General features: G+C 46.4%; 1 protein-coding gene across 1 annotated transcript in view; it reads left to right on the top strand.

Moving 5' to 3' along the window:
* The window catches only part of LOC135392115 (mucin-5AC-like), a 72,113-nt gene that overhangs the window by 5,468 nt on the left and 39,118 nt on the right, over positions 1 to 27,527 (top strand). The window contains exon 2 of the mRNA XM_064622794.1: positions 8,030 to 8,114. The gene's annotated coding sequence lies outside the window, so the exon portion shown is untranslated. The remainder of the gene's footprint in view (positions 1 to 8,029; positions 8,115 to 27,527) is intronic.

Raw genomic sequence — 27,527 nt, forward strand, 5'->3', positions numbered from 1 at the left:
CAACTAGAGGAGCTCGCCGTGTTATCGGAGGCCCCTTTTGTTTGCAGCTCACATAATGCACTCGGAGCACCATTCTACGTCCCATTTCATGTTTACTCAGAACAATCGTTAGCGTGCTTTCTGTAACGTCTTCCGAAGACAGAAATGACCTCCAGCTAGGGTGTTATGGACAGAATGCAAGTCTGTAGGGACCATAGAAGCGTATAGCACGGGAACTGCGGTTGCCATAGCTCTGGGTTGCCGCCAAAGGAGGCAACCCTGTGTGAGTGGAATATTTTCCCTGTGTCCGGAAGTAAAGCGCGGACCTGTGGCTTGTGTACTGCAGATATTGGGGCGTGTTGAGAATACGCATCTATGACTTGGACAATCACGGGGTCGCGACGCTGTTCCACGCAGAGATCCTCTCGGGAGATTAGAGATGTGCCAAAGTTGCGAGATTCACCATACAGCACTCGCGCTTACTTGGACTTGGAAGCCTGGACATCGCGTCCGCGTTGGAGTGCTGGTGACCCGGTCGGTGGACGACGGTGAAATTAAACTCGGCGAGTAGCTCGACCCATCGGGCGACTTGTCCCTCGGGTTCCTTGAAGCTTCGTAATCACTGCATGAAGCGCGGCACATAAAGTTTCTGCCGACGAGGTAGCGTTGAAGTGCTGGTGACCCGGTCGGCGGATAACGGTGAAATTAAACTCGGCGAGTAGCTCGATCCATCGGGCGACTTGTCCCTCGGATTCCTTGAAGCTTCGTAATCACTGCATGAAGCGCGGCACATAAAGTTTCTGCCGACGAGGTAGCGTTGAAGTGCTGGTGACCCGGTCGGCGGATAACGGTGAAATTAAACTCGGCGAGTAGCTCGATCCATCGGGCGACTTGTCCCTCGGATTCCTTGAAGCTTCGTAATCACTGCATGAAGCGCGGCACATAAAGTTTCTGCCGACGAGGTAGCGTTGAAGTGCTGGTGACCCGGTCGGCGGATAACGGTGAAATTAAACTCGGCGAGTAGCTCGATCCATCGGGCGACTTGTCCCTCGGATTCCTTGAAGCTTCGTAATCACTGCATGAAGCGCGGCACATAAAGTTTCTGCCGACGAGGTAGCGTTGAAGTGCTGGTGACCCGGTCGGCGGATAACGGTGAAATTAAACTCGGCGAGTAGCTCGATCCATCGGGCGACTTGTCCCTCGGATTCCTTGAAGCTTCGTAATCACTGCATGAAGCGCGGCACATAAAGTTTCTGCCGACGAGGTAGCGTTGAAGTGCTGGTGACCCGGTCGGCGGATAACGGTGAAATTAAACTCGGCGAGTAGCTCGATCCATCGGGCGACTTGTCCCTCGGATTCCTTGAAGCTTCGTAATCACTGCATGAAGCGCGGCACATAAAGTTTCTGCCGACGAGGTAGCGTTGAAGTGCTGGTGACCCGGTCGGCGGATAACGGTGAAATTAAACTCGGCGAGTAGCTCGATCCATCGGGCGACTTGTCCCTCGGATTCCTTGAAGCTTCGTAATCACTGCATGAAGCGCGGCACATAAAGTTTCTGCCGACGAGGTAGCGTTGAAGTGCTGGTGACCCGGTCGGCGGATAACGGTGAAATTAAACTCGGCGAGTAGCTCGATCCATCGGGCGACTTGTCCCTCGGATTCCTTGAAGCTTCGTAATCACTGCATGAAGCGCGGCACATAAAGTTTCTGCCGACGAGGTAGCGTTGAAGTGCTGGTGACCCGGTCGGCGGATAACGGTGAAATTAAACTCGGCGAGTAGCTCGATCCATCGGGCGACTTGTCCCTCGGATTCCTTGAAGCTTCGTAATCACTGCATGAAGCGCGGCACATAAAGTTTCTGCCGACGAGGTAGCGTTGAAGTGCTGGTGACCCGGTCGGCGGATAACGGTGAAATTAAACTCGGCGAGTAGCTCGATCCATCGGGCGACTTGTCCCTCGGATTCCTTGAAGCTTCGTAATCACTGCATGAAGCGCGGCACATAAAGTTTCTGCCGACGAGGTAGCGTTGAAGTGCTGGTGACCCGGTCGGCGGATAACGGTGAAATTAAACTCGGCGAGTAGCTCGATCCATCGGGCGACTTGTCCCTCGGATTCCTTGAAGCTTCGTAATCACTGCATGAAGCGCGGCACATAAAGTTTCTGCCGACGAGGTAGCGTTGAAGTGCTGGTGACCCGGTCGGCGGATAACGGTGAAATTAAACTCGGCGAGTAGCTCGATCCATCGGGCGACTTGTCCCTCGGATTCCTTGAAGCTTCGTAATCACTGCATGAAGCGCGGCACATAAAGTTTCTGCCGACGAGGTAGCGTTGAAGTGCTGGTGACCCGGTCGGCGGATAACGGTGAAATTAAACTCGGCGAGTAGCTCGATCCATCGGGCGACTTGTCCCTCGGATTCCTTGAAGCTTCGTAATCACTGCATGAAGCGCGGCACATAAAGTTTCTGCCGACGAGGTAGCGTTGAAGTGCTGGTGACCCGGTCGGCGGATAACGGTGAAATTAAACTCGGCGAGTAGCTCGATCCATCGGGCGACTTGTCCCTCGGATTCCTTGAAGCTTCGTAATCACTGCATGAAGCGCGGCACATAAAGTTTCTGCCGACGAGGTAGCGTTGAAGTGCTGGTGACCCGGTCGGCGGATAACGGTGAAATTAAACTCGGCGAGTAGCTCGATCCATCGGGCGACTTGTCCCTCGGATTCCTTGAAGCTTCGTAATCACTGCATGAAGCGCGGCACATAAAGTTTCTGCCGATGAGGTAGCGTTGAAGATACTTCGCAAAGTACACAAGACATCTCCATCCTAGTCACGCTGTACTTCCGTTCAGCCTTTCTCACTTCAACCGTAGGGGATGACTCTCTCATCACCATCTTGAACTTGAGAAACAACTGAGCCGATGCGGGCGTCTCTCGTGTCAGTGCCCAAGACGAAGGGAAGGCTGATGTTAGGGTATGCGAGGACAGGATGGGAAGACAGCAGACTCTTCAGCTCGGCAAAAGCGTCGTTGCACTGTTGGGTCCAACTGAACGTCCTTTCGCGAGATGCCTATTCAGAGGTGCGGATATGGTGGTGAACCTGGGGATGAACTTGCGGTAAGTAAGAGGCCAGTCCTAAAAACGAACGGAGATCAGCCGTGTCGCGAGGTGTTGGCCACTTCACGATCCTCTCCACTTTGGCTCTGTCAGCTGACAGTCCGTCGCGGGATACTTCGTGCCCAAGGAACCGCTCGCAAAAGAAGCTGTATTTGGTTATTTCGATTTTAAGACTTGCCTCATGAAGGCGCAACATGAACGGCTTCCACATGTTCAGACTTGCCTCGCTGAAAATGATGATGTCATCCAAATAGCACTGAAGGCACAACGGTATGCCAGTGAGAACTCGTTGCATGAAACGTTGAAACGTGGCGGGAGCATTGCAAAGTCCAAAGGGAAGGACATTAAATCCGTAGAGTCCGTAATGCGTCGTAAAGGCTGTCTTTTCTCGCCACTTGGTGTCCATTTCAAGATACCAGTAGCGGGACGCAAGGACCAGCGTGCTGAAAAAGGCAGCTCCGGAGTGTAACTCGAGGGTGTCGTCAATACGGAGCAGTGGAAAAGCGTCCCTGCAGGTAACATCGTTGTGGCACCTGTAATCGATGCAGAACCGGAGGGATGCGTATCTTTCTTTTTCACCAAAGCAATTGGGGCAGCCCAGGGGCTAGTATATGGTCGAATGACGCCCATGTTAACCATGTCGTTAACTTTTTTTGCTCGACGACATCACGGCTGTGGGGCGCGGTACCCGCCAGGGAGGCTGCTCGATGAGCGGGGAGTCCTCCGTCTCTATTAAATTGCGAACGACACCTGTTATGCCCAGATCAGAATCACCATGCGAGACTATACGTCCTTGTACGAGTAGAGCAGGTGTCTGAGGCGTGAGAGGATAGGTTCACCTACGTTGGGAGACGTTGCGACGGCGTCTGCGAGGTGTTGGCGGTTCCATTTATAGAGCGTTGAGCCGGAGCGGCCGCGGAACGTATGGTCATGGCATATGCTGCAAGTGGTTACCAGGCACTTCGACAGGAGGCAGAATGCTGTAGTCACTAGTGTCAGTGCAGTGCAGTGCAGTGCAGTGGAGTAAGGTCGTGGTCCACACACAGTTCCATACTCAAAGCAGCGTTCTTTTAGTGCTAGCTTGTATTGGCTCGGATATGAGGAACTTCTGCGGGATTCTTAGCGGATACACGACTAACGTTGCCAAAGCTTTTCGAAATGGACTATTTTTGGAATATTTTGCTATTTTCGGAATTATTTTAGAATATTACTACGGAATATTTTGACTTCCAAGTCGCAAAAATGCGACTTCTCAGTTCCGCTGCACAATATGCATCCGTGCGAACGAATGTGGTGCCTAGACGTCAACTTGAGCTCCTGCACCACAGACCATTCAGCGTGTCCTTGGCTTGACCATTTACCTTGGCCCACGGAGCATCTTTATCCTCTACGCATCAGTGTCGCGGGCCCTTCGCTCCTACTTTCCCTTCCTTCGAGCTACCGGCCTCCTCCAAGAAATCTAAACCTCCGACTTATCTCTTTGAACTCCGCTTGAATTCGCCCTCTCATATTTACCCTCTTTAAAGTGGAGTAGGGTCCGGCGACTACAGCGAGGAAGCGTCCCATGTCATCGACAGCAACCTTATATACTCAAAAACCTCCGGAGAGGCCGGAAGTTTTTGAGTATATAAGGTTGCTGTCCATTAAACTTGTTGCTGTGTAACGAGAATTTGTCTGTACTCCTTGTCTCGGGTTTAGTACGCAGCAATAGTTGGTGGATGGTTAGTTTGCGTCCTGGGCCGACTTCATGAATGGAAAATTTATCGATGTCCGTCTGGAAGGTCTGCCAGATAACCCAGGAAAAAGTTCTGACAAGTCCAGTCGGTGGTAGGTTCGAACCCTACAACCTCCAAGTCCTCAGCATGACCTTGGAGTCACCACAAGCGAGCGGGTGTTGTATCCACGCTCATATGCCGCTGGTCGTCCTAATTTATTTATTTATTTATTTATTAGAATACCTACATAATAAGCATTATAGTTTGATTCGTTCGATTCAAGAAACGCGCGCGAACTTCGCCTCCTCGCACCGACTTGCACTTAGTCCGAACTTTTTTTCATAAAGTCAAAATTTTCTTCCCATTTACTTCCTCGTTGCACCGGAAGCCTCACAAAATTCGCACGTCCTAACGAGCCAAAGTGCTGAGCCAAAAAACCGAGCCAAAGTGACCTCGCAAAATTATGGACCAACTAAGAACAGATTCGTGTACCTCACACCTTCCCTTGCTGTGGCAGAATACCAGATATGTTGACACTCGTCCTCGGTTGTTAACCCTTTCTCTGCGGGTGGTTCATAAAACAAACCGGAGCTGACCTTGCCCTTCCCTTGTTACTTCTGTGTCAGCGGAACGTATTTATCCGACTGCATCGCCCGGGTTAAAAAATGAAAGACGAGTAGAAGTAAGGATAAAGAAGAAGGAGCACCGAGAGAGGAAGAACAGCAACGAAACCGCGCTTCCGTGGTTCAAAGGCGTCACCTTGAACTCGGAACAGCAGAAGAAGGAGACAGCGCCGACGATAGCTTGTTCAAGCAAACTCGTTCTTTTTAAATTGCGGCCGATGTGTTTTTGTTCATTCCGATCAAACGGGAAGCGGCACTATGGCAGGGGACGATAATGGTCGTCATTATCTGGGAAATGGTAGTTGATTCCGATATTGGTCGCCTTAAGATATAGTCTATCTGTTCGGTAGTCGCGCTTACTTTCCACGATGGGGTGATTATGTAAGCAAGTGTAGTTCTGGAACAGCTCACAGGAGCTCTTCGAACGACGAAGGCGGTCACTTTGGAAGATGGTGTCCGGTTTTAAAAATATTTCGAAATATTGAAAATAAAGCCACGCCCCTCATTGACAAGTGAATGAGCAATTGTCAATGAGGAACGTGGCTTTATTTTCAATATTTCGAAATATTTTAAAACCGGACGTTACACACATATTTAGTGGTTATGGTGCTACCTTGTACCCTGAACTGTACCCTGCTGTAAAGTACGGACAGATCAAGACATTAGTCCTACAATTAAAGTGGCTTTTCGTTGTTGCAGTATAAAGTGCCATAATCGTGCGATGTCTGTGAAAACATACGTCTTTCTAACACGTTTTCGTCGCCATCAAAGGGTACGTACATGAAATTTTCGGCAATCATCCGAAAGGTATCAAAATGGCACCAAGAAAAAGAAAGCGAAGAAGTAGAAAAAAGCGGGAGACATTCTTCAACACGCAAAAATGAGTAATTATCGAGAAAAAATAATAAATCACAAGCAACAGCATCTATGCATCTGAAAAAAATAATAAGTAAACATATTGTGGCAACTTCGTATACACGTGAACTTTCACTTACAAAAAAATGAAGAGAAAGATAAGAACCATGAGAAAGAGAGTGAAGGAATGCAACAACAAGGTCATTATAATGCCAGGACAGGGCCATGAATCAAGGGACAGGCCAGTAGAGTTTCAATTGGTCAAGCGCCCCGAGCACGAAATGACGTCATCTGCAGCCCCGTGCCCTCTCGCGGTGGCGCCAGGAAGGGGGTGACTGTTGCAGTGCAACAAATGAGGTAGTTTGTATGTGCCGTGGCGCCGTCATGTCCAAAATGGGTGGCCGCCCGGCCTGCTTATCTTTTTTTCGCGTACTACGTGCATTTGGCGCTGCTTTTCGCGATTCTTTTTTGCCCGAGATTGGTTCGAGTCCCGAGGGTTACCCATCATTATGCAAAAATGCGTAATGACAGGCTCGTGTATCGAGACTACGGGGTTGTTATTGTTCTGTTACTCGTTTTTTTTTTTGTTTTTTGTTTTTTGTTATGCGAAAGAGTTAATGATTGGGTAGAAGGTGTTAAAGTTCGGGTTTCACGTTGCGATCCGTCGCTTGATTGGAAAAGTTGTTGAAACGAGTTGAGACGAGGCATTTTGTTGCGTTTGATAAGCGAAAACAGAGTGCGCTTTGAAGCTAAAGTTTGCATGGATTGGAAAATAAAGCAATATGGAGAGGCTAGTCCCGACCCAGTCAGAACTGGCTACTCCAAAACGCGTTTGTGGGTGAAGAAATAGAGCCAGAAAAAAGTTTTGCATGGCCTTAACAACTTTCGTACTACTAAAAGTGAACGTTCAAAAAACTATTCCAAGTACTTATCACATACTCAAAGATATTCCAACCGTGACAACGTAATTAAATTATCAACATTCTCGTAACATCAATTATTATCTATTCTAAACAGCAGCAATGTTTCAAATTTTTGATGGTAGCGTCGTTACTTAGCGTCAGTGGCAGGACCGGGTAAATTCGCTCGTTCGTGCTATCTCAAAGGCCGTGCTGAAGACTCAGAGGTAGTGGGTTCGCGTCCTTCCACAGGTTGTACTGTCTAAAGGATGTCGGCACAGTTACCCCCGAAGTCGCCCCAAGACGCTTACTAAGCCCCTCCTTGTCTCCTACTCCTTCTCCATTTGTCCACCTCTGTAAGTCTCACATAGCCACAGTTGTCACGCGGTGCCAGTACGGAAATAAAAGGAATTATTATTACGCGCAGAAATCCACAAATACATGACCATGAGACATAACCTACGGAAGATATGCCATGTGTTGAAAGTCAGACGTAGCGCCTGGACCTCGTATAGTGAGATGGGCGTGTGTCCCTCTTTCCCCACATTCCTCTAATCCCGCAGTAAACATTCTTATCGCCTCCAGACGTGAAGAAGGCGTCCACGCCGATGCTCCAGTAGGGAGCGTAGCCTGGAGTTTGTTTGTTTACTTTACTACTTGTTTACCTCCCAGTTTGTCGGTGCGTTAATCTGTCTGATGCGAGACCTTCCGCTTGTTGAAGAAAACTAAAAATAGAGTGAAAGTGAAACAAAATGGAGTGGCAGTACAGAATGGCGCCGTCAGTTGACTCGAGTTCGGGGCTGGAGATTTTTTTTTTTTTAAGTTAATGTTCTTCCCTTCCACTTTGCAGGATTCAAAGTCAAAGGCACGTTGTCGGGGGCTTCGCGCAGGAAGATGTCTATCGCTGTTTCTGGAAGCGTTCCTCTGGAAAGATGGTGAGCGGTCTTAGTGAACAGTTTCTTAGATCTCTCTTTCGCTGACATTGTCCCATAAGGGCTTTGAAGCCTTCATTTAGCTCACCTGCTTTAACGTGCCCCCGCGAGGGGGACAACCTGTCTAAGCTATATACTTGCACCGTGCCACAAAAGTGCTGCCGTCGTCAGCTGGGTTCGAACACGTAACCTTGGATCGGGAGGCGAACGGTTTACTAAGGGATCGTTTATTGCCTGACAAGTTTATTGGCTTCGCAGCTTAGTATCGTTGCTTTACACGTGGTTCACCACAATGCTGAACGTCAGAATGCGCAGGCCGTTTTTCTTTTTCATTTTGAATTGAATTGAATTGAATGCATTTAAACTTTACAATGCTTAATGAACAGTACAGTTTATACAGATGGAAGACCCAGAGGGAAAAGTACCCCGGTTAAAGGGTCTTCCGTGTGACATACAAAGATTAGAGCCATGAAAAAATGCAATGGTAAAAACAATACACAAGCATAGTATACGAAAGACATAAAAACATAATACATGAAAACAATGCACAAAAATACACATGTAATAGCAAGGCACACACTGGACACAGCTGCACATCTTTGTGCCCCAAATCAGTAATATTATCATATGTAATATATAGTTAAATTAACCTTTATACCTTTTTGACAGCAAAAAATATTTCGCTAGTTTTTTTAAATTCAGAAAAAAATTTGACGCTTTTTATGTTTGGTGGTATGCTGTTCCATTCATTTACACTACGAAACAAAAAAGTTAGTTTCCAGTAGTTAGTCTTAACGGTAGGGAAGTTAAAGACACCTTCAGCCCCTGCTCTCGGAATAGCTCTTGGAATAGCAAGCCGGCATTAGCCTGGCTGACATTTCCTGTTTTTTTTTCTTTTAATTCTATCAAACATATCCCCCCCACCCCCCATATTTCTTGTTTGCTATTACAGAGTCATTTTTTAAACTGATGATATGATTCTTCCACCACGCAGCCACGCTCGTGACTGGATATTCCCTCCCCCTCGTCGGTTAGGCCTAAGGATCGATCATTTTCAATCTGGGATCATAAATAAACCCCATCCTATCCATTCTGCATACACACACGGTCACCCAACATTGATTTTTATGAACTTCGTGGCTGGTCGGAACACCTAATTACCCTCGAAGGAGACATTCCAGAACGTTCGTTGACTTTGTTTTTTTTTTTCTCGGTTTCCTGATTCTGACGTTCTGTTTAGGTTTGCGGAATGCGTCCGTCGAAATCTAATCTAAAGTTATACCGATAGCGCCCCGATAAATTACTTCGACACCGTTGGTCGCAGATCGTTCCGGTGCGCAGCGAAACGTTCGGTGCAGACGTGACTGATAAGTTACATAAAACACACCCTTATACCGTTCTTTTTTCTTTAAAAAACGCCGTTTCTCCGCTATATATGTTGGTTTTGAATCCGAAGGGACATCGCGCAGGTACGGAATACAAATGACGCTTTGGCAGCGTTGGAATGACAATATCTGCGCGCGATTGCCAACTGCTTGGACGACGAAATGCTTTCCCGTGTCCGACCTGCATCCGCTATAATTTTAACCTATAGCTTCATACTTGTCAAAAGGGCTACCGTCGGCATGCAAGAATTTCAGTTATGTACCGTATACGGTTTCGTTTCAAGGACCATTGGCGCTTCTTTCATGTGCTTCTTCCTTTTGTGCGACGTATAGCGTTGCGCAACCAGACGACGGGAGTTCGAGTTGTACTTGCACATAACTTCATGTTCATATTTCACATCTCATGCTTCTCGTGTAATCGGGTAGGGTACTGCTCTCAAGCGGTGAATCACCCCAGGCCATAGTCATGATTTAGTTGTTGTTGTTGTTTTCTTTAAATTGTTGTTTTAATGTAAGCTATGATGGTAGTAGTACTCTCCGCGCCCGCTGAACGATTACACTTTTTTTTAGCGTCATAGTACAAGCAAAGCTTTAAGCTTGAGGAACGTAAAAGACAACACACACACACACAGGTTCAAGGTTTTCTTGCACTATGGATCTTCACCAGCCTAGCCGCCATCCTCTCAGTTATCTCAACTTTTTTACCTTCACTCTCTGTATATGGGGGTACTACGCGTATATTGAACAAAAGGCGCCTGTGTTCTGACCTCACACCCAGGAAGGGGGGGGGGGGGGTGACACCCGTATTTGCAGCTTTACCTTTTTTTTCTTTTTTGTCTTGGAGGGGGGGGGGAGGGGGTCTGGCAAAATTCCCTGCTGACAACCCAGTCAAGGTCCAAAGGACCGGATCATTTTTAATTTTATTTTATTCTAATTTCAAATAATTACCCGCAGACAGCGCGTTTGCGCTATACTAGGTGCTACGATACTCGTAACGTTTACAGTGAACCCTCGTTATTATGACCATGGTCGTTCCCGAAAATTTTGGTCATAATGCGGAATTGTCATATTAACGGGGGGATATGCAGAAGTTTCACAGCATTGTTCCCCAAGAGTATGGTCGTAAAGTGCGTATGTCAGATTATCGGGGGTCATATTAACGAGGGTTCACTGTATGCGGTTGCCATTTTCGCAGGGCATTTCTTGCTGCATGCCGCGCTGCTCTTCGACTGCGATCTTGACCTCGCGGAAGTCGTACACGCGGCAGAGCTTTTCGAAAGTTGCAGTTCAACCTCGCACAAAGAAGAAAAAACCGATTGTTGCCTTCCAGATATCGACACGGTGATTTGTTTACATAATCAGGAACCGGTAGTAGCGGATAAACACCGGTTGGAAAGCCGTACGACGATCCCCTTCCATTCAATGGAACAACATTAACCACATCGAGTGGAATGACCCGGGAAAGGGTTGGGAGCTAAATTGATTCTTGCTCCTCATGAGTTATTATGCGGGCTCTAAGCTTTTCTATTATGCGCCTATAAAAGGAGTCGGTATACATGCTGCGATTATGCGTGTCTCATGTTGCCGAATGTTTTTTTTTTGTGTGTGTGTTCTTTGAACTGGGAGCGAAAGGGATCTCGTTCAGCCATTTTGTGGCGTCCTTATACAGCGAGGTTTTAATCTTTTATGATTAATGACTGTAATGGATACGGCGAATTTTGCATCCAGAATGGGTATAGTGCGTTTCTCTGCGAAGTGAGACGCGCGGGATTATTCCGTGTTCCGGACGGTCGCTGTCAATTTCTAAGGAATGTTCCGTTGTGCAGGCGTAATATTTCATGCGCTGCCAGAGACTATAACCTTCCTTCGCTTATTCTCTGGTTCTTCACCTTGTGATAAGAGAGATTAAGATAGTGAGGATACGTTTTTGGATGCTGGCGTTGTCACTGAAGCGAGAACGGAAGTCGTGATACTCGAAAGTCAGCTTGCTAAGTGACAAGACTTCGTGCAAATGATGATTAACTATCGTATTTAGCTGGAAATGAGCCTTTATTCTTTTTTATTCGGCGTTTGCAACCTCAAGGAAGCTGTGACTACGACCGACGTTTATAGAGGCTGGGGATATATAGAGGGAGAGGGGGAGGTACGTAGAGAAGGAAGGGGAGAGAGAATATGACTCCTGTGCCGACTTCATCGGGAAATGTGCCGTCTGGAAAGGCGAAGGAAAACTTCAGACAGCGCAGCAGGCGGTGGGATTCGAACCCACCACCTCCCAGTGTAATAAGGTAATCATAAGGTAATCAATATATGCTATAAGGCAAATACCGACACGATTTCCCTGCAAAGTCGGCAACTAAAACAACGAGACCCTAAACAATCATAGGCTCAAAACTTGTTGTCTGCGTCAATGTCCCTGAAAATTTTCACTACCGCGGAGATGGCTGTGATTCCAGGGTCCAAGTAGTACTTGTAAAACACTGAGCAGACGGCCGTCCATGCGCTGCTGCCGGCTCCGACTGTAGAAGGCGACGAGCTTCAGTGCGTGTATCGTATACGCAGGACGTCAAAATGTGCTCGACATCTTCCACAACACTGCACATGGAGCAGGGGCGGATCCAGGGAAGATCCTCGGGGGGGGGGGGCACTGAAAAAAAGAGAGAAGACGGGGGGGGGGGTCGCTATGTAGCAGGAAAATTCGCCGTGCGGAAGGAAAATCTGCCGGAATGGGGGGTAGAGGTATGTCTCGGGGGGGGGGGGGGGGGGGCAGGGCCCCTCCCCCTGGTTCCGCCCCTGACATGGAGCAGTTTGGGGCGGCTGCTTTCCCGATAATGTGTAAAAAGCTACGGATGTACGGGACCTTCAGACGGAACCGGTGGATTAGGGTCTTCATGGACGGAGAAGCCTATAGGGTTTATTCACTGACGTCACCTCGCCGCCATACTGTAGGTCCCTCGAAGTTATGTTCCCGCATTCGTTCGCTGCCATATGCTTTTTGGATGACTATTAACGTCGAAAACGTGGAAATTGTTTGGATATGCTACAAATCACGCAGCACAATAACTTTGAAACACAAATATACGGTGGGTGCAATATGGGTAGCGGCTTGCATGGGACCTATACAATATGGCGGCCGATGCAGCACATCTCCCTGCAAGCGACAGCGGCGGTCTCCTGCGGATGACGTCATGTGAATAAACCCTATAGGCTGGGACCACGAACGAAAAGTCTGGGTCTACGCTGATCAGTGGCGGCCTTCCAGAATCACTGCGCCACAGGTCCCTGCCTAGTCTCTTCGTTAAAGTTGACAACATTAAGCGCGTGTCCAAGGGGGTAAAATACACCTTACGAACCGGACGGGACTGATGCGCCCGGGAAGCCGCTGCGTCCACCGCGTCATTCCCATGTATGCAGGAATGTCCAGGGATCCACTGGAGGAGGATGTCGTGTCCTTGTGCTACACACGCGTTGTAAGTCTTAATGACGTTGTGTATACGATTGAAGCAAGACCTGCTGATCCGCCCGGCGCTTGTAATGCTCGCAATCCGCTCTGTGAATAATCGCTGTAAACAAGTTTACTCTTTTGAGCACTCGAAAGGTGCACTTTGGAAACGTAAAGGAGCTTCGAGGCTATTTTAGGTTAAGAGACTATAGCAGTTTCCAGTGCCGCATACTTTAATTTCCTTGCTGTATCATGCAATTCGAGTACGGTACAGGAAGGATTACCTTTATCCCAAGCAGCACAATGTACTGAAAGTCGAGTGCAATAGGGGTGGACGGTATGTGTCTTATCGATGTTCCTTAGTTTCACGAGTCTGTTCAAGGCCTTCCACCTACCCGTCCACCCCTATTGCACCCGACTTTCAGTACATTTTGCTGCTAGGGATAGGACACTTTGGTGTACTTGAAGAACGCGTTTTATACACGCTTTATAGGAATCTGCAACGCCACCAGGTACATACACGGTAGATTATGAAAACAGTATAGACTTGCATATGATTCATGACTGAACGGCGCGCAAGCAAGACAAGGACCACAGAACGGCACGGACAGTCCTTGTCTGTGTCGTTCTGTGGTCCTTGCCTTGATTGTGCGCTGTTCATGGTCATGATACTGTACCAACTATAGGCCATTTTTCCATCTTGTTGCTTCTGATTGTTGATTGATTGGTTGGTTCGTGACGTGTCATATTGCCTAACGGCTTTCCAGCAGATTCGGTGGCATGTCGCTCGGAGCCATTCACAGGGAACTGTGCCGACGTTGGCTTAAAGGGTCTGAGGAAAACCGAGGGTAAACGTCCTACCGCGATTCGAGTCCTGGTCACCTTCCAGTTTCGGTGTGGAAGGTGGTGATGGTGAAAGGGGTCGCCGTTGTCGACCTCACATAGGTGGGCAACGTCAAGACTGACGCCCTGGGGGAATGTGCGTCCTGGGCCGACTTCCAAGGGAACTAATTCCGACATATGTCGGAAAGCGTCTGAGGAAAACCCAGGAAAAACTCCAGACAGCACCGGGATAAGACACGTGGAAGAGGATCGTCTTAGCCACTAGCTTCCTTCTGAGGTGGATGATGTCCAGCCGGACACACGCACCGTGTCGCAACACGCAGCAGACGAAACAAGAATTTGCGTCATTCAGTTTTTCTTCTTCTTTTGTGAGGCAGCAACATCGTTATCGTTATGACGTCTACCACCTGTGGCGCTCGTTAGAAACCGAAACCACTTTATCAAGCGTCTCGCGCGAAGGGGAGGCAGACACGCGTACTAAGCGAGAGAGAGCCACACACTGGTTGGGTTTTTCGGCTCCCACGTTTCTTATTTTAACGGAAAGAGACGCCATCTTTCTTTTGCTTTCTTTCTCATTCCATCGGTGGCTGTCCGGTTTTCGAAATGCCCGTTGCAGAAATGCAGATACAGGTCCGTTCGCGCGCTGTGGGCTGGATGTATTTTCTGTTTTCCAGAGGGAGGATTTATTGCTCATCTTATGAAACGGGTGGTGGCTGTGTGTGTAGCCTTCCGGGTCGGCGTCGTGCGAGAAAGGTTGTTACGTAGCATTGATCGTGCGATCGTTTTTTTTTTTTTTAACTAACTAGCGCCCTAAAGGTTGCTGCGGTTAATAGGGACATTGCGGAAGTGAAAGGCAATCCATATCACCGTGCAGCCGTATGTATGAAATGATAGAAAAAGTGCAGAGAAGAAGGCAATGCAACGAGATGCCTCTTAACTGCAACATTTCATTTTGCGAGGCTTTGCGTTAAATAATTAAGCGACTTTGAACTGTCCGTTCTGATTCCGACACCACATAGCCAGCGCCCTGCTGGACTTAATGAAGGAAGGCAATGGCTGCTACTTATAGAATGTGCACGGTCCAACGAACCAGTGGAGTTCAGCAGAATCAACGCATAAGCGTTGCCGTGTCACCCGGGCATAAATTGTGGAATTCGCGGCCACGAAAGATTCAGTAGAATTCAGAACATGAAGAAACAACTTTTTTATTCCAGAAATGACGTCATATACGTGGCATGATGGTACTACTCGACCGTTTACTGAACACGTATATTTTTTTAATTGCTTCATCTTTGGCCATGTGCTAAACGCGTTGAAATGCTGTAGCTTTATAGATCGATCTTCCCATCCATTTCCATGGTAAGTTGTACAGGGCGTTTGTTCTTTTCTGTCATTTGCAGATTTTCTATAAATAGCTACGAGAGCAGCACAAATGTCGTTTTTGCAGTGGAATTCTACGGCCAGGCGGACACCCTCTCGAAGGGAGTGTGTAACTACAAGATGACGAATTACCTAAAATTCATTAATTAATTCATTAATTCTTTAATTAGGAGATTTCAGGCAAAAGCGAGGTAACGAAATGGGAGACAATCTCGTTGAAAGCCATTCCATTTTTTAAAAAATCGAAAAATGCGCACCGGCGCTTTGAAATATCCATCGCCGAATATTGCTATGCAAATGAGCCGAAACCGCGCCGATCAGGAGCGCAGGGAGAAGAGCACGTGCTGGCACCACGAGGCAGGAGGGATCACGTGCTCTGGAGTCATGGAGGTGATTGGAGGTGGTTCTGATCTGCTGACCAGGTCAATCGCTTTGCGGTCGGCGAAGGCTATCGGCTCCTGAGGCGCGCGCTTTTGGTTTCGGCTCATTTGCACACGGCTATATTTCAGGACACGCGCTCGCTTCAAGATTTTTAAAAATCAGAATGGCCTTCAACGAGGTCTGTCTCTCGTTCCGCTATCTCGCTTTTGCCCGTAAATTCCCTAATTAAAGAGTTAATTAACGAATTTTAGGCAACTCGTCATCTTGTAGTTGCACAATCTCTTCGAGAGCATATCCGCCTGGCGCTATAACTCAACAGAAAAAAAAAAAACGACATCTGTGTTGCTCTCGTAGCTGTTTTAGAAAAAAATTGTAAAGGATAAAAAAGAATCACCCTATACAATGATTTTCGTGGGGAGGGGTATGTTTATTATATTCAAAAAATAGGAGGGAAAGGTTAGCCTGCGCTACGGCGGCTTGCTATTCCCAGGAAAGAAAGGAAAAACAGAAAAAAAAGAAAGACAAACAAAAAGAAAAACAAACAAACAAAAAGGAAAACAGACACGAAATTGATCACAGTTCACCCAGAAGGCCACAGATCCGCAGGGACTGAACAAGTGCCTTTGTCACCTGAGTATGTTGTGTGGGGCCTAGCAGCGCCATAGGGAAAAGTCCGAAACCCTGAGGCGGGCGATGTGCGACCGTATAGGAGAAGACGATGTTGGAGTCTCGATTCGGTGCCGTTGTTACTTCGTCCTTCTCCTCTCTCCATCGACTGTTACGGACGAACATACGTTACGGCTGTCGACATTCTGGAGCTCTATATGCGATGAAGCTATCGCTATGAAAGCGCACGAAATGCGTTTTACGTGTAAAACATGGCTACTAACGTGCACGATTAGATCTGGTATTCTACCGGGCGTTCTTTTTTTATTTTTTATATCATTTACAGAATTTTTATTTAAAAAAACCTATGAGAGCAGCACAGAGAGATGCAGTTGTTTTTGCAGTTGAGTTCTACGGCCAGGCGGACATCCTCTCGAAGAGAATATGTAACGACAAGATGACTAATTACCTAAAATTCATTAATTATTGCTCTTTAATTAGGGGATTTCGGGCAAAAGCGAGATAGCAGAATGTGAGCTCATAGCCTTTTTGTAAAAATTCTGTAAAGGATAAAAAAAACGCCCTGTATAAACGCGTGATGCTTCACTCGGTATATCGCCTTCATAGTTGCCAATTCGTGTTTTTTTTACGACGCGAGTTAACTATATGATCATGAACGACGCCACCGTAGCCGGCCTGTGAATTGATTTTGCTTGCACATCTGAGTATACGGCACATCGTACTTTACGTCCCTCACCGAGGGACGAAGCGTCTAAGCAACTTATACTATGCTATGAAGTTGCTGGCGTCGTCGGCCGGGTTCGAACCCACAACCTCGGGACCAGCAGGCGGCAAAAGTATACTGTAGTCATGTTCAAGACAAGAGCGGCATTGCGGATGCCTCTTTTTGGCCTTGTATTTAACCGCCAGAATACATCAAAACGCTGTACATATAATTCCTTTGGGGTCATATACATGTATGTGCGTACGGCTGGCGTCGAAGTTAACTTGAACACCGCTCCAGCCTGCGAAGCGGGAAGGGGGGCAGCGCATAGCAGAAAACAAGATAACATCTCATTACGGTCGAAAATCCTTTAATCCCCAAGTGTCTCGTTACGGACAAGATATCATTGCGGCCGAAGGTATATAGGACTACCTTCAGCAGTATTGAGACTTTGACCGTAATGAGACACCTAGGGATTAAAGGATTTTTGGCTTAGATGACCAAAACACCCTCCGCCGTTATTTCTACTAAGCACCACCGGGGACTGCAGGCCGGAATGGCGTTCAAGTTAACACTGATGCGAGCTGTACGTACGTTTGAAAGGAGTCGTTTTCGTATAGTCAAATGTGCCCGCGTAAATAATATTGTATTTATTTATTTACATTGGAATCATAATGGGAATTATAATATTTATATCCCGTGCAAATCATATTGTATTATTTTATAAACTCCGTGTTAGCGCCGCGAAGCAACTGTAGCCATGAGCGGCGTATAGATGTGGATAGATGGAGAGAGGACAGTAGGAAGGAGTTGGGGGACAGGGGGTTTGTATGCGTCCTGGGCCGACTTCAAGAGTAGCTGTGCCGACATTCGTCTGGAAAATGCCTTCGGAAAACCCAGGGAAAACCTCAGACAATATTGCATTAATAATACCGACACTAACAATACTACAATCTCTTCCTTCAGCAGCTGTGATCTGTGATGTCGTTCTCACGACCATACTTTTAACGTCTCGGAACTGATGACATTGCGCCGGAACAAAAATCAAGAAAGAACCGCTCAGTAGTCGTTTCTTGCGCTGCAACTTGTTATCATAACCAGCTTTCTAGTTTCTTTTTTTTTTTTTTTTTTTACCAGCTACGATGTCTCTGTTTTGTATATATTTTTGTCCTCCCATATGTAACGCCCCCTATATGGGCGCTTTGAAGCACGGTCGTAAATAAATAAATAGTTCTATAATCACCGTGAAACATCTCGCGTTGCTGTAGGCGTCCGATGCCATCTATTGATGACTGCATGTATCGTCGGGTCAATCGATCATTCATCACGGCGTGTGAAGAAAAGATGTTTCCGATAATCCCGCGTGTTTTGTGTACCCGTGTTTTCACACTTTCTTCGTCACGTGCACGGCGTGGTGATCCATCATTTCTGCAATCCTTTGTGTCACAAGAGCAAAGCAGCCTGCCAACAGCGTTAGCTCTTCACGCGTTCAAGTGACGAACCGATTTCAGCGGCTCGTTCACCGCTCTGCAGAGGAGCAGTACCTCCACTTTTTTTGACGCTGAGGTACATGTTCTGGAGGACAATGGGGTACGACATTCTGCTCGATGGTGGTAGTTTCAGGGTCATGCTAAACAGTAAAAAAAAGGGGGGGGGGCTGAATCCGAGCACCGGATGTGCTATGGGGAGATCTTCTCTTGATTTCTCTGCAGACTATCCATGCAGACGGCACAATTCCCCCTGAAGTCGGCCCAGGATTCGTAGTAACCCTCCAGTGTCTTCATCCTGCTGTTCCATTTGCATCTGTGCGCGTCTGTATACCACTCATAGCCACATTTACTTCACAGTGCTGTGGCGAAATAAATATTTAAAAAAAACATGGGACATTTTAAATACATAGTAAGGACACCTTCTAGGACATCTTTAGCAGGCTCAATGCGAGTGTCTAAAGAGTAACGTATGGGGACACTTTGGATACATTCCCAAGGAAGGAAGGATACCATATTTTTCTCTTGTATCCTCGAGTATTACCGGGTGTCCTGACCCGTAATACTCGAGGATACGGTGTAGGATACGAGGGGAAAATACAGGCGCGCAGACAACGGAGAAGCACTGAACAAACGTCCGAACCGCACCAGAGACAGCTAAAATTAAGAAAGAAAGAAATGAAAAAAGAAAAAAAAAAGAAAATAAGAAAATATCCGCGGGAACTGTGGTAATAAATCCTCCCCTCAGCGAAAGAAACAAAATTGCCATCGCTTATCGCCGGGCTGTGAGACTCTCCGAGGACCACGTTTCTTCCCCCATTACTTGGGAGGTTCTAATTCATTTACCTTATGCTTATCTCGATAAAGCGTGGCAGAAAACAGAAAAAGGTCCACACGACACACACAACAGACATTGTGTGTGTTGTGTGTGTTTTCTTCGTCCCTAGTACCTGCGTAGCTTTTTCTTCGAGATGAATATAGTTACCAGGAGACCCTATTCGGTGTAGTACCCGGATGAAATTCCACCCCGACTGTATCGCTGCCTGAGGTTTTTCTCCCGGATACGGTGAGGGAGAGGGGGGGGGGGGGGGGAGCAGTCATCCTCCACGAATGTCGAAGCACTTATATTACACGCACTAAGCACTTCTTCCTGCTGTGTCCTGGTCGCGACCTGTGGTTTTGGCTGCTTCGCGGTACTACCCAATAGTACTACATTACTCCCTTCCTACCCAATAATAAGCATATTAACAAAACCGGAATGTAAATGAAAACACAAAATATGATTCCACTCAAATGCCGGTCAACTTAGGGAGAAAGGCGCTTTTCTTTTGACTTTAACTTATTCCAAAGCAGTGCTCATACAGTTTGTTGGAATATCGGTTTATGCGTGACTTTATTTCTTATTACTCGGTTCCGTATTTTAGTCTTTTCTATCTTAGTGACTCATTACTCATCTTTGCTTAGGCATTTTTATCTTTCTCATGAGTGTTTTAGCTACACCCATCATCAGTGTTGCGCGCATCATAGCCAGTGCAGATTTCCTAGCTGACATTAAAAAACAGGGGGAAAAAATCGTCATCGACAATAGGAGGCAGGTACCAGTGTCGGTTTCAGTGTTTTTGGGCTGTTGTGGGTAGGTGCACTCAATTCGCCGTAACTTGGTTCTGAGTATTCTGAGACTTCTAGAAATCGTTGTACAGATAATTTTACGTCTCCAGTGAACGACTTGACCGTGAGTCACCACTTCGCAGAACCGCTTAAAAGAACGAGTTGAAAAATAATTTTTTTTCATAATTTCCGCAAAGCCTGCGTAAATTATCAAAACCGGATACCACAAATGTCACTCTGTACCACCCTTCTCATATCATGATACAACACGACGCAACACACCAGACAGTGCAATTTTCTTTCGTTTTCCTCTAATCTTGCTACTCACAGCAGTCATAATCGAGCAAAACGTCATGTTTTCGGCTTTATGGCATAGTAACTATACGCTCTTCATTAAAAACGGATTCTGTACCACGCTAACCCACAGTATACAGTCAAACTTCTTTACAACGAAACGCGGGGGACAGCAAAAAAAAAAAAAAAATCGCAGTAAAGGTATTTTCGTTAAAAAGGATGTCTATTATTGGATCTATAGGCTCCAGCAGGACCGCAAAAAAAATTTGCTGTAGTGGTATTTTCGTTAAAAAGGTGTTCGCTATAAAGGAGTTTGACTGTAGTAGCAAGAACGGGCATAGACGTGCGGTGCTATGTAGCTGCGGAAAAGCCCGATTTCAAAGGGTGTGGGACCGCAGCCTCAACACTTTAAGTTAAGAACCACGAGTTCGTGTTACGCAGTCGCACTTAAACGAGTGAAAGCGGTTTTCTTATTTATCTCAGCATTAAAAACGTTGGGTATGCAAATGAAACCGTGAGTAAGAAAATGTCATTGTACTTTTCGGTTCAATGATTGGCCGAAACACAGTCCTTCGGTGCTCAATATTCGCGAAGTGGCTATTAAGCTCTGCATGACCAAACATTAGCCGGTTGATGGTGGCCGCGAATATGCAAACGCCGGAGATACCACTCATGCATCACCATCGTCTCTCTTGACCTCCGCAAGGCATTAAAGAAGGGGTAAGTGTATTCTGACCACTCGTTTTCTATTAAGGTGCGGTTTATTTTATTTCGTTTTCTACTACCATATTTTCCGGTATGTAACGAAGGGGCATCATATACCGAGGTACCGAAATGGGTTCAGGTCCAGGGGTGGGGCATGGGACGCCGTCGAGGGATTCCCCAGTGATTCGCAGTTCATTTGAAAATAAATGCCGACATGTGAGATCGGCGAGAAGGTCTAAGTCTACTACAACGCGACAATGTTTGATTTTGATTTCGAGCAAACACTACATCCGTGATGTAATAAAAAGTATCCTTAGTCGACGCACGGACTTTCATTGCTGTGGACACTAATGGCGACGTCTTCTGCTAATAGTTTATGTGATTATTAGCGCGTTACACGCCGAACATTTTTTCAAGTTTCGGCCGTACCCGTATTACATCGGCGAGCACTATACGCAGAAAAATATGATAATTTACATTTGTGTAAGCAACGTGCACGAACACGTCAACGACCACTTATAATACCCACAAAGGACAGTTGCGAGGCGACATCTATAGGAGGACTCATTTACGCGTAAATAAGTTACCAGATATTACGCGTCACTCGTGTTTTGCGATCGGCCTGCAAATATTTGTAACAATAAATGCACTTATATAAGCCTGGACAGTCAAGAGATTCCAGCTACTAGTCGCGACTATCATCGTGACTATCATGATGTGATGTCCATGTCCTGTGCAAGCACGTATAATCGTATTTATTTATTTCCACACTGAGTGCCCACAAACAGCTGTTAGGCCTTTGATAGCGGTGCACCATACATAAAGAAGACAGAAATACAAATTTAAAAATGCAAACGAGCAATCTAAATCATGCGAACAAATTAAACGCTACAGGAATGCAACCTGCGCTTGAGAGTGATGCATGAATTGGCATTAAAATGCCTGGATGGTCGTTACTCGTGACGTAAACATTAAAAGTCATCTGCATCTGCGTGATATTGGGCAGCATTTGTCTATAGAACAGTGGGATAAAAAGGACGAACGGTGCGCATTTGCCTCGGAGGAGCATGCAAATTTACAAAACTAAGCAGCAAGGAAGAGTCAACTGATCCGTGAATAAGTAAGAACATTACTACGTGGCATGGCCTCCTGTGCTCAAGGAAGTGAACGCAAAGTCTCGATAACATAGTACCATACGCATAATAAAACCTACGATAGTAAAATCTATCGTACACCTAACAAACTTTCTTTGAACGCGTTCTATGCCCGATGATACCGTTGATGAAACTGAATTCCAGACAACAGATGCGAATTCTAATTTGCTTCGGACTAGGGAGAAATGAGTGTTCTATAGACACACGATACACCATTCCGAGTGAGTGCAAGGCAGCGCTACAGATCGCCTGGATATGATAACGAAAAGTTAACTGAACATCAAAATGCACGCCCAAATCCCGTACAATTACAACCCTTGAGATAATTTCACCAGAACGGACATAATCACCCTCCATACACTGACGCCTCCTTGAAAAGGCAGTCATTTGAGTTTTCTTTGGGTTAAGACCCACACCATTTACAGCGCACCAGTTTACCACAGAGTAAGCATCATTTTGTAAACGCGCACAGTCATTAACGTTTTCAATATCTATAGCTATTTCATATTATCGTGTATACATACTGCAATGAAACTACATGACGTGCTAGTAGTTGAAATTAATAGAGGGCAGTATACCTTTATTGAAAAGCTGTGTAACTGACGGCTCCTTACGCTGCTGCATTCGTTGAAATTGAAATGTTGTTCGCATGAAAGCAATCCCGGAAACTTAATCGAAGCTGATTGGATGGACAATAAAACTCGACTGAAGACAATAACGAGATAGGGAAATGCTAAGGAAGAACTTCAGGACGAGATATTTCGAACAGAGCCTGTTTGTTTGTTTGTAAGAAGAAAAAAAAAGAGGAGAAAACAGAGACTGTTCTTCTTGTCCAACAGTATGGTTTCCGCGCTATAGTGCGTCGGAGTCTTTCGCCAACTAATAAACATATCGAAAGTAACGAACTCGTACGCTTAACGTGCGGATGTAAAAAAAAACAGACTGATGTCGTCTTCACCTCCGCCGACGTGAGAGACTTACTTTACAGTGACACAAAGAAAAAGTATTCGAATGTAACCCATCTTAACGCACTCACAAGACAAATGACTTCTGTTCAAGTTCAACTTCCGACAAGCCGTTCCCGGTGAGCGTAACACATCATTAATATGTACAGGATGCACCGCGCTGTGTGGCCTCCCATCTGTATTAAGCGTATTCGGAGCCGCCTAGCGTCTGAGAAATGGGGTAGCCCCGCTGCAGTGTATACGCGAAACGACAAAGAAAGGGACACAGTGTGTCCGAGTGAACCAGTTCTGCGCATGCGTGGGATGCGCGGATGGCACAGGGTGGGACACCCCGCCTCGGTCATCTAGCCCGGCACTGTGTCAAGGAGTCTTCCCTTCCGCACCTTCCCCGTCCAGTTTGAGAAACTTGATGCAACCTGCATCCGTGTGTGTGTGGGGGGGGGAGGCATAAAAATACAAACAATGCTTGAGAATGTACACGCAATATTAATGCAGTATGACAGTATAACGTACTTAAGTACGGCGTGTGCTTGTACGGCTGTGCGGCCTTGGCGTGACCCTTGAGCGGCTAGCAAAGAGTGGTGGTGGTGGTCATGGAACTCATCATCATGGAACAAATCATCACGTAACAGCAGAATGCGCTTCGGATGGTCTCCTGTCGGATGGATTATTTGGTCCTGGTTCCTTGTGGTAGCTTCAAGGTTCCGCTAAACATTCTGAGGTGCTGGGATCGAACCTCACCACCGTCTGTGCTGGCTGAGGGTTTCCCCTGGGATTTGCGTTGACTTTGCAGAAGGATATCCGTACAGTTCCCCCGAAGCCGGCCCAATACGTATACTAACCACCCTGTTTCCCACTCCCTTCCAGCGGTCCGCAGATTTATATTTTTAAAAAATTCAGTACTCCAGGTAAAAAAAGAAAAAAAAAGAAAGCAAAGCAGTACAGTTCGTAAAGAACATGACATTCAGTCGAGCCGAAGCCGTAAATTCTGCGGCTGTCGCCTCTTCCGCATTGTTGCATCCAGTGATTAGATCACCATCCGTTAAATCTCTTTTCCAGTGCAGAAGGCAAGGTATTAGTAGTTCGTGTTATCTAGCGAATGGGCGTTTGACAAGTTGGACCTATGTTAAACATGCTTCCAAATTGGAATGGGCAACGCATTCGAAGTCGTAAATTCAATTCGGACGCTTTTACTGCCGGATTTTCTTGGTATTTGCGTAACGGGCTCCACGTCCGAATATTTTTTTTTAAATTTGTGTTAATCCTACTTTGATACTTTTATTTTGCGCTCTTTTATTATATTTTTTTGCATAGCTGACGTGGGCTACTCTTTTTATTTCTGTGCACAGTGCCCGTTCTTTCAGGGCCATAAAAAGAAACGTAATCCAAATAAGTTCTGGAACTAAAAAGAGAAAAGAATGACGTAGAGAACTTCCGCGGTTGTCGAATTATTTTTTATCTTGTCCGTTGTGGCGGAAACCGCCGGCTCTGGTTAACGGGCCGTTTGCCGGTACGGGACGAGGGATTGAAGCACGCAGCCTAGGCCGACTTCATAATGCACTGTGCCGATATCCGTTAACAAGAGTCTTGGTAGCGACTAAGATACACGTAACCTGTAGCTGTAATTGTAGTTAACTTTTCAAGTAACTACCCCAACAACACCGAATGTCCTGTGGATGTACGAAGGATGTCCTAACGGATTTGTACGTCCTATGGATCTCTGAGGGACATCCGTCGGACGTACGAACTCGTTAGGACATTATTCGTACATCCAGAGGATATCCGTTGTTGTTGGGGTCGAACAGAAGAGTATACAAGTGTAATAGGCTTTTAGATTCCTCGAGTTACGTTGCTGTCGGTGTAACGTCTAACTGTAACTAGTTGCCACTTTTGGCGAAGATATCCGTAAATATAAGCGTAATAAGTTACTCCTGTGGTGCAAAATTTCTACCATATGTCTGCATGCTCCGAATGACTTTCCCTTTTCCAGAATTCAATGTTCATGAGAGAGAATGAGAGAGAGAAAATGAGAATTCAATTCAAATTCAAATTCAACACGGGCATAAGCGATGGAAGCCTACTTGTTATAACCCCAAAGAGCAACAAAATTGCTCGAACCTAGCAGTAGACGCAGGTGAAAAAAATGTTTGCAGTTACAAGTGGTTTATGAAACAATTTCTACTTGAAACCACTTTGAACCGCTTTACTCGTAAGTGGTTTAAAGTGGAAATTGTTTCATAACCCTTTTGGGATTGCAGACATTTTCCACCTGGGAGGCATATGTGATCTAGTTGTGTTGGAACAGAAGGAGTCGTAAAGTTTTAGAGTCGCATTTCCTTGGATTCCATTTCTTAGACGGCAACTGTAAGGCAAAGAACGTTAATTGATAACTCTATACCTGTAACATTTCGACAACAGTATAACAGTAGCTGCGACCGTATCTTAGTTACTCCTTTCGTGCGTCTTACTCCTCGCAGGTTTGCAACAGTCATGTGAGCATATGCTATTCGTATTATACTAAACAAAAATGACAAAGGCTGTATAATGCTTGGCATTAGCACGTAATCCAACGCCCGCGCGCGCGCGTCGCCAAACGACAAGATAAGCCTCAGGTCACGTATATAATGTAACATGACCTTCGGGGATAAAGTGTCGGAAGCCGAAAATGATTGTGTATACGAATAATCAACCTGAAAATACAACGGGCGCGCGAGTGCAACAAGGCGGTTAATGCTTAGCATATGATTGCGTAAACCTGGGCAAGAATAATGGTTACGAGAAAGAGGATTTGTGGAATACATCGATGTCCACCGCAAGGTCATCCGACGGACAGTCGGAGGTTGTCAATGAACGACGTCATGTTAGCATCAAATAAGCTGTGTGCTTCAATAAGCGGGGTATTTTAGGTAGGGGAGTCATCATCACAGAGTTGAACGATGCTGGGAAAGAAGCCAAGTTTATGGTGGAGGGGGGGCTTTGTGGCTTGGCTATGGCTATGGCGCACTTTGGCTATGAGCGTTGTGGACAGAGGAAAGCAGGAAGGAGTTAGGGACAGGGGGATAGCACGCGTACTGGGCCGACTTCAGGGGGAAACTGTGCCGACGTTCGTCTGGAAAGTCCGCCGGAAAACCCGAGGAAAACCTCAAACAAGCACAGCCGGTGGTAGGATTCGAACGACCTTGGCTACCAGCGAGGATCGGATGCTTATATATACCCGCTCTGTGGTTATTGGTTGGTGAGATGTACTGGAGTGCCTTTTAATGGTCTTTAATGAATCGCAATTAGGTTACATTACTTGTAAGAAAACGTGGTGATGTTAGTCCTGACGTAATCAGGGTGCAGGCTACACCACTGCTCGTGGTCTGGACAAAACAAAGCACGAACAACAATAGCAAAAAGAAAAAAAAAGTTCACGTACCTATTTTAAATGCACGAAATCAGAAATGAATGGGATTGAAGAGAGGTTCGAAGAGGGGGAAAAACCACCCTCCGGAAACGCTTACCAAATCCCCCCCTAAGAACGATGTGAAGCACGAATATAACTGGCAGGATTTGTCGTTTCTACACGCCGTGAGATTAGGTGAGAGCGAGCCCTTAAAAACCGGAAATCATATTAAGTGTGCGGCTTTGTGTGGCCCAAGTTGTGAGCAGTAATATGTAAATTGCAATGGGCGACCTGCCTCACATACGTGACAAAATGCAGCGGGACCACAACTCAACGAGACAAACAAAAAAAAGTTCCCACCCAGCCCAGAGAAGAAAAAAAAAAAAAAAAAGGCGAACAAAAAACAAGGCCATACTGGACAGAAAGCGCGCTTTCCTGCAAAGCATCATCGGAAGAGCCTTGTGAAGGTCTCGGTCGGAAGGAGGCATTGACCGCCGCAACAGGCTCTCACTTTCAATCTTTGTAGGGGTCGCTACCGTCGGACGGCTCCCGGAACCAATGGGAAACCGGAACGGTCGTAGGCGGCATCCAATCGCGGGACCAGGAGGGGAGTCCGCATGATGGTCGCCCTTTAAAAAGAGTCGGGAGTCTGCCTGGGCTAACGACAATGGTTTCGGTTTGAGCGGAGACGCGCATCTGAAAACCGAAACCGGAACTCGAAACTGAACCGCGGTTCGGAGGGTTGTTTTTTTTCTTCTTCTGGTGGCTCGCTTGAAGACTGTGTTGGAGAGGAGGAGTGAAGCATCTACAGGAACCAAATAAAGGTTAGTGGTTGGACGCGGTGTTTTTGACAGTGTCGTCGTAGGAAAGTGGTTTGAACTTGATCGGTGTTGTGAAGGACAAATCGCGTCGCTTGATCGGTGTAGTGACTGAAGTTCCCATATATATATACGTTCCCATATATTAATGCGCATATTTATCCGAATACTGCGGAGTAATTTTAAAACGTAATTTATATCTTGGAAACGATCAACGATAATTTTTTGCATAGACCCAGTAA

Source organism: Ornithodoros turicata, chromosome 4, assembly GCF_037126465.1.
Source record: "Ornithodoros turicata isolate Travis chromosome 4, ASM3712646v1, whole genome shotgun sequence".
NCBI classification, from domain to species: domain Eukaryota; kingdom Metazoa; phylum Arthropoda; class Arachnida; order Ixodida; family Argasidae; genus Ornithodoros; species Ornithodoros turicata.